Genomic DNA, 7,500 nt, shown 5'->3' with positions numbered 1-7,500 from the left:
CTTCGCATTTACAGCCTTAATTTGGCTAAAAAAGATTGGGGCACAAACTTTATGATTCGCCCTCGTAAATTCATGCTCCCCGGCAACTTGAGCGCTATAACGTTAAGCTATTCCAATTCTGCAATCAGCCCTCAACTATACATTAACAAAAATGTAGACCCGCCCCCACCTCGTCTGTCTGTCACGCGACGTCACGAAAACCGCGAATCTGATATAACATTTACACACTGATTATGCAAGATTAAACCGAACAAAAGAAAAACGACAATTTCTCATTTGACGCCTTTTTTACCATTAGCCATCTGCCATTCGTCAAAAGTTACCGGGCTGCATCCACTTCACCTGTCGGTCACGCGACACCAAAAAAACACGGAAACTCACGCGTCAAAGAGACATGTACGCGTCAAAGAGGCATTTTTATGCCGAAGAAAACTAAATTCTTTTCTGAATAGCCGTAGACTGCCCCGTTCCGAAAGGAATCCTGGGATCCTGCGTTTAGCCTCCTCTTGCACATGTCTTTTTAGTTTTTGCGGAGCGCGCAGTACTTGAACGTCATGGCGTTGGGCTGTCTTTTTTAAAGTTCAAGTACTGTTCTCCGGCCGCACCGCAAGAAACTCAAATGCAGGTGCAATAGAGTGAACGCAGGATCCAAAGAAAGAAGTGCTACAGTCTGTCAGACTAAGCACGTGAACAAATACGTGGAATGCACTAGTTGCAGGAATGTGTATATTGGGCAGACCAGACGCTGTCTGAATAAGAGTTAGCGGGAGCACAAATACACGTGCAAGCTTCTCACAGCGCCTAGCTACATGGCTGCGCACTGAAAACTATGCAAATTCCCTCCGCAACCAGATTGCGCTAAAGTCATCGGCACAGCGAAAACGAACAGAACAGAATATTGGAAGCACTGGCGATCGCAAAAGAAGAGAAGCGCGTAAGCACTCCGTCCATCATGCTCATCGAAGCTGAAGTCAAGTTTTACAGGGTCAACGGGTGCAAGTGAACGCCGCTCTTCCGGTCCAGAGCATAATCACATATCATCACCTCGTCATATCTTACATTTCACCTCCCTAGCCCCCTCCCCCCCTATCACCATGTATATAAGCGGGGTCTAACAGTATTAAACGAGTTGGTATATTTGTGCCCCGTACATCTACTTTTTGTTCCCTTATGTTCGTTCTATATCGTCCTTCCATCAGTTAATACTAAGCGCAATGCAATCATGATCGCCCATCAACTAGCCCCGTTCATTGCTTTACTAAGTTTGACACAACGCGTTAGCAATAAGGGCGTGACATGATGCCTACGTACGGTTGAGGACATTACTTTGTATTCGTTTCAATCAAAACATGCCAAATGCCCAATGAATCTAGCACGATAACGAAAGAAAAGGGAACAGAGACTGATGCTGGAAGCCCTCTTCAGTTTCCATAGAAGTTGCACTAGGCTTCCTTTAGCGCACCAGTCTAGATGGCAGTGAAATCGCAGACAAGAGTGGTCGGCTTTCAAACACTGCCATTCCTCTCACCGGTATATCTTAGCGTATACGTGAGACGCCGCTGCAACTGGGCTTCCCACCTATGAGCACGCGCTTTCCCTCACGGCATGACGTTCAGTTACGTTTACAGTGTCTTATATAACGCCACAAAGAACACTCACACGTTGCTACCTTTTTGTGGCTGCAAACTTCGTTGCGACAAGACCTAGCACAAATATTCATGGGCAAGGCTGCATGTAACCATCTCCAAGGAGAATACTCCGATGAATATCGAAAGCACTGACCTCAGCATCAGCGCGAATATCTGCGGACGCGCGAAGACGGTCTTGACTCGGCAACATGTCTGTATCACCTCCAGAACCACCAGCTTGACAAGGTTCGCAGTCAGCAGGGTTAAACGGCAGCGCCTTGCAGCCGATAAACCTTTTGCTTCCCTCAAGAAGTAGATGAAGTCTGCAAGTTCACGATTCCAGGGAAATGCGGACACATCAAGCAGGCATTTAGCGTTTCTGTCTCTTTCTCCCTCTTTATATCACTTGGATATTTGGCACGTTATTGCGGCTAATACTAAGCGATGTTGCGCTGATGATTGCTGTTAATGCCGCCGCGTCGTCCCTCGCTTAAATCGCATCACTGGTAGACATCGGTTCGATTTCCCAACTCACAGGCGACTAGCAAGGAATGGAATAAATGAATCACAGGCTTAAGCGTTTGAACGCGAAAACATCTTTCGTCACGTAGCTTCGTCGCTGCCATAAAGAGTCGATTGCGCAAGCTCGATGGGCGCAAAGGTCGGAAATCTCGCCGTAATGCTTGCGCTGATGCTTCCAAGCGACTCTGTTACAGTGCGATGATGCTACTGAAAGCCCGATGGTCACCCTTACAGAGATCAAGACAGCACCAGAAAAAATATATACGACTGTAAAGGGTCGAGCGATTTAACCCCCCCCCCCCACCTCCTTGCAGTCCCTCAACTCTCCCTCCCTTTGTTACAACTCAGCTGTGACGGCCAGACGGCACTGCAACTGCTTCCTTATCTTGCCAATATTGCCGTCGCCAGTCATTCGAGCTTCAAAGGAAATGAGACGACATTCTCATCAAAAAGAGACACGCGACTGCTTCATTAGTTGTCTGACCTTGATGCACGCATGCTGCCGTGTTCGAGTGCGTTCGTGTGCACACATAAAGAATACCCGTAGTTGTACTTTTCCTCAACATAGACACCTTCAGCGCCATTAACTCTTAGATAAGCGATTGCAGGTATCGTCTCAAATAGGTACACACTATGGAAATTAATTTACACCCTCATGGACCGGTGTTTTCTTGGGTCTATAACTCACCTCCTTACACCCATAAAGAAAGGTGTTTGAGTGAAATAATACACCCATCTGGATAGGTAATTTTGGGGGGATGGCACATTTCCTGCAACGGGTGTTTTTCGAAATGCATACTACGTTTTGAATCAAGACGACTAATAGGGCGAGTTGGAATGTTTTATTCATGGTTACTAAAATTCAGCACAAAACCGAGGGACAAAAAAGGAAATGCACGACACGAACGCTGTCTCAGAACTGGATTCTTATTGGGATCTACCTTGAATATATACACATACAAATGAAAGAAAAGAAACAGAGCAAAGACCACAGAAAATCCATAACCAAACCCCTACGCAGTCTCCTAGAAAGATACAAAAAAACAACAGGCGTGACGCGCTGTCGTATACGGCACGAGTGGTCTAAAACGACTTATCAATGTAGTAATATTCCAGGTCATGTAAGGTTAGTGATTCCAAGCTGACGGATTCGTCTTCGTGTTTCCTAATGAAAAACGCCTTTGTTAGTTCACGGTTGTCTGGCCCTTGCTTTTAGACGAAACCGAACACCTGCTAAATTCTGGTATGCAGCCGCGTTTGTTGCAATGCGAAGCCTTGTGCGCAACCTTGTGAAGTGTGTCCACCAAGTTGACATTTACAAATTCCCTGAGTTTTACAAGTTTTCCCTGAGTGCCTTTGCAAAATATCTTGAGTAACACAGAACTTTGTTTTATGTCAAGACGGGCTGACACCATGGCGCCCGATGCTGTCACTCCCTAGTAAGCTCGTTAAAAAAAAACGACTTAATCCAGTTGGAATAGTGACTTAATCCAGTTTGAATAATAAGGAGTAGTGTTTACTTTATTCAAAAAGAAAACGGAAGCGAGGGGTTAGTAAAATGCGCAGCGAATAAAAGATCTTCGAAAAGAAATGATAAAACCCATTGCAAATCGTGTCGAACATTCTCAAATACGAATAAAAAAGAGATGCATGCAGAGTATTTTCGAATATGAGCTATTTCTATCAACTGATAGCAAGCTAATTGGTATGAGGCCCTAACTTCATCACAAGTGAAATTCTCTCGCAACAGCTGGGAAGTCAACCTCAACTGTCCTGACATACTCCCAGCCCGCGCACAACGCCTCAGTGTTGCGTTTCACTATTTTAATTAGTTTTTTGGCTTGGATGAGGGACAACTGCTTCTCGGCGTCAGCCAACACTTTACTTTTTGAGCGCAAGCTCCTTCAAAAAAGTGCCGGCACACTTCCTTCCCCGTTCATTCCTCAATGCGTAGGTCCTTCCAATTAAAAACATGGCACCGAACGGCAACAAGCTTAATAGCGAACGTCGAAGCAGCTAGGCCTAGCGTTGCCACGGTGTTGACTGTGGCTGCCATGCGGAACTGCCTGCGAGAGCACCGGTTCGAGGCGGCGAGGTAATCAAAAGGGCGGCGGTGGTGACTTCGATTGCCGTTTCGGACCTGTGGTCACGGCAAAAAGTCCGGAAAATCGGACTGCGAAGGGTTCTTGCGCCCGAAATTTCCGACGTTCTTCCGACGTTCTTATATATATACATTGACTCGGCGGGGTATACGTGGTGGTGCCGCGAAGCAGTCCGAACTATCGGGCGTCCGAAAAGTCTGTCGTTGACTGTACTCTGGCAACTCCAGCTGACGACACGGCGTCAAAGACGATTCGTTGCGATTCCTCTCTGTTACTCGAGCCACCATTACCGCGACTTTCGTTCCCTTTCGATAAAATTACAGATAATTTTCCCTGATAGAAGCACGAATTCCCCGAGTTTTCCCTGAGCCTTTCCAGACTATTCGAAATCCCTGAAAATTCCTGGTTTTCCCGGTTTTCCCGATTGATAGACACCCTGTTGTTCAATGCGAAGCCTTCCTTTTGTATGTGTGTATTACATTTACGTACAGATCCCAATAAAAATTCAGTTGTGAGACAGCGCTCGTGTCGTGCATATCCTTCTTTGGCCCTTGGGTTTGCGCTAAATTTTCGTAACCATGAATACCACATTTTATTTTATCACTACCCTAGACTTTCGGATGTCCGTCGAAGTAATCCCGAAGTACTTTTGGAGACGCTCTTTATAAAAAATAGAGGGGAGTGAGCGTTCAGCACTCCACCACGATCCAATCTGGGAAACTAGATCGCTAATCGGAAGTGTTACTTCTCGGCCACTCCACCGACACAGCCACAGAGAATAATGCAGTGCCTAAAGAATGCGATGTCACCCCTAGCTGCTATGGTAGGCTGACGCCACGCTCTTCAGTTATTCTTTAAACCAGCACCAAGATTAAACAAACAAAAAACAGGAATGAGGTAGCACAATATAACTGTCTTCCCACTTTACAACTTGACCGCGCCATTTCCACAATAGATGTGTTGTCATAGTTAGGAGATGACTACACAATATGTCTACGAATGTTTATTCCAACAGATACTGCATACAACAGTGCAAGACTTACTGCGCGTAATATTGTGTCAGTGCCGATGCTACACCAGAAAGAACATGCTCCTGAAGAACCATGATTGGTTGACTCTCTATAATTCGCTGATGCTTGACAACTGATTTTTAAAACAACACCGAACTTAAACAATTTAAACTAAGCCAGTGATTAAAAACGAAGCGCATGATGGGAAATAAAAGAAAGTGCTCCATCTCTCCACTTCACCACCGGGGACGCCACATACTTGAAGTAGCAGGATGAAATCCATAGCCTGCTGTGACCATATAACGTGCTCGAACAATGACTTCGCGCAAACCTCTGGGAAGTAAAGCCGTACGGCTTTTTACTTGCTTGTAATGTTGAAGTGCCCAAGCACCCTTAAATTCTGTAAAACGTGTGTTTCGCACAAAACATCTTTTTAGCACCCTGAAATTAATCAAAGGGTGCTAACGAGTACATGCACCTTCAAGAGAGAGAGACAAAAATGTTTCAATAAAAGTTAAATAAAAGTGTTTCAATAAGAATGGTGTTTCGACATCCAATCCACCATCGAGAGTGTAATTTTCCTTAGTGTGTATACAATGTCGTGTCGTACCAGAGAGATTACCGCTTCTCGACACAGCTGGGCTGTGTGTCCGGGCTCTCCTTTGTTTATTGAAATATTCCGCGCAGGATACCTACAGACAAATTTCACAGAATAATTAACCAGTATGCCTCTCACAAGTGCCCAGGAAATATCACAAAATGTCCATTCATGTGACCGCTCAGGTTCAAGGTTTCAGCCCCGTGATGTGAATGAAAATAATTTTCCTATACAGCTGGGAGTTTAGTCGGGTCAGAAATTTTCCTTCAGCACCAGTGCACAAGGCAGAATTTAAACGGGTTGAGCATAGAAGAAGGAAGTGCCATGAACACAAAACTGGTCTTTCGTACCGATTAAGGCACTGCCTGAGAGGGTAACGGCACGTAGTTTCACTCAGAGTAGGCAAGTTCCACGTCAAAGAGCACAACTATAAGGCGATGCCTTTGGCATCGCCCTATAGTTGTACCGCAATGTAACTTCAATGAAATTATGGTCATGGATGAAATGTTGCGTATCTGAAAATTTGAAGTGCGTCATGGTTAGAGATTCGGCGAGATGGTTGCATGGTGGCACGAACGTGGCTCACTTCTTAGGCCACGTTGGGAAGAATAGCAAAATAAATCTTTTGAACTATCAATACTTTAGATTGTAGCATTTTTTGACCAATTAAAATTAGATTTCCTTTCTTGTATTTTGGAGTAACTATAAGGGTGGGATCCTTTCTTTTATTACATCTCTAGCCACTTGTGTTATCCCCGTATACATCAACATCCATCTCACTGCTTCCACGGCTTTTGTCGAAGCTGTCCATAAGACAGATCACCATATTCTAATACACATCTGAGAACATGCACCAGCGTGCGGACATCTATTTCTCTGCTTCTTTTTTCATTTTTTAAGGTGCCATGGCCAAGCGAATGTAATGCTCTTTTCAAACGCATTCAGTATCATATAGTGGATACGTAGAAATGATATATAGCCGCGCATTAGAGTTTGACTAGTTGCTCTGGAAAACCAAGGAGCTCTTTTAATCCAAGAAGTTGTTCATAATTACCACGCACCACCTCAGCGGTTAGGTCGCTGGCTTACTGCGTCACAAAGTAGAAGGTCTACTTCAAGTGTAGAACGCCCATAGGCCTTCTGCTGCTCGCAATGCGCTTTATTTGTTCCTGATTTTTTCCTCCTCCTTCTGCTATCTGGGAAACTTCGCGATGCCGAAGCTCAGCCCTAAACACTCCAGATCTACATAACGAAGTTGCGATTAAGCTTTCCTTTCGAAGGATTCATACAAACACTGTGTTCAAGGCAGTCAACGACAGTTCAGAACGCAAAATGTTCAAATTGGGAAGCGACTTCGCGAAGGCCAAGTGTTGTTCTCGCTGGTGATCTCTCGCTTTTGACCGTTAACGTGAGTGTGTAAACGATGGTCTTCAGTTTCTGCATAGCTTTGCCAGGCAGCCAGCTTAGAGAACTATGAGGAAAAAAAATCAGATTTCAGCTATTCGTCCGGCTCCGAACTCATCTACTGCGACATCAGTAAGTCCTCACAGCGGACGCTGCCATCACCTTTTCTTTGCAGTGCACACAATGTCGTCCTTGTCTTCTACAGTATTACCTGCTGTGGGACTGCGAACTTCATA

Source organism: Dermacentor variabilis, chromosome 1 (genome assembly GCF_050947875.1).
Source record: "Dermacentor variabilis isolate Ectoservices chromosome 1, ASM5094787v1, whole genome shotgun sequence".
Classification (NCBI taxonomy): domain Eukaryota; kingdom Metazoa; phylum Arthropoda; class Arachnida; order Ixodida; family Ixodidae; genus Dermacentor; species Dermacentor variabilis.
Note: the sequence above shows the minus strand (reverse complement) of the source record.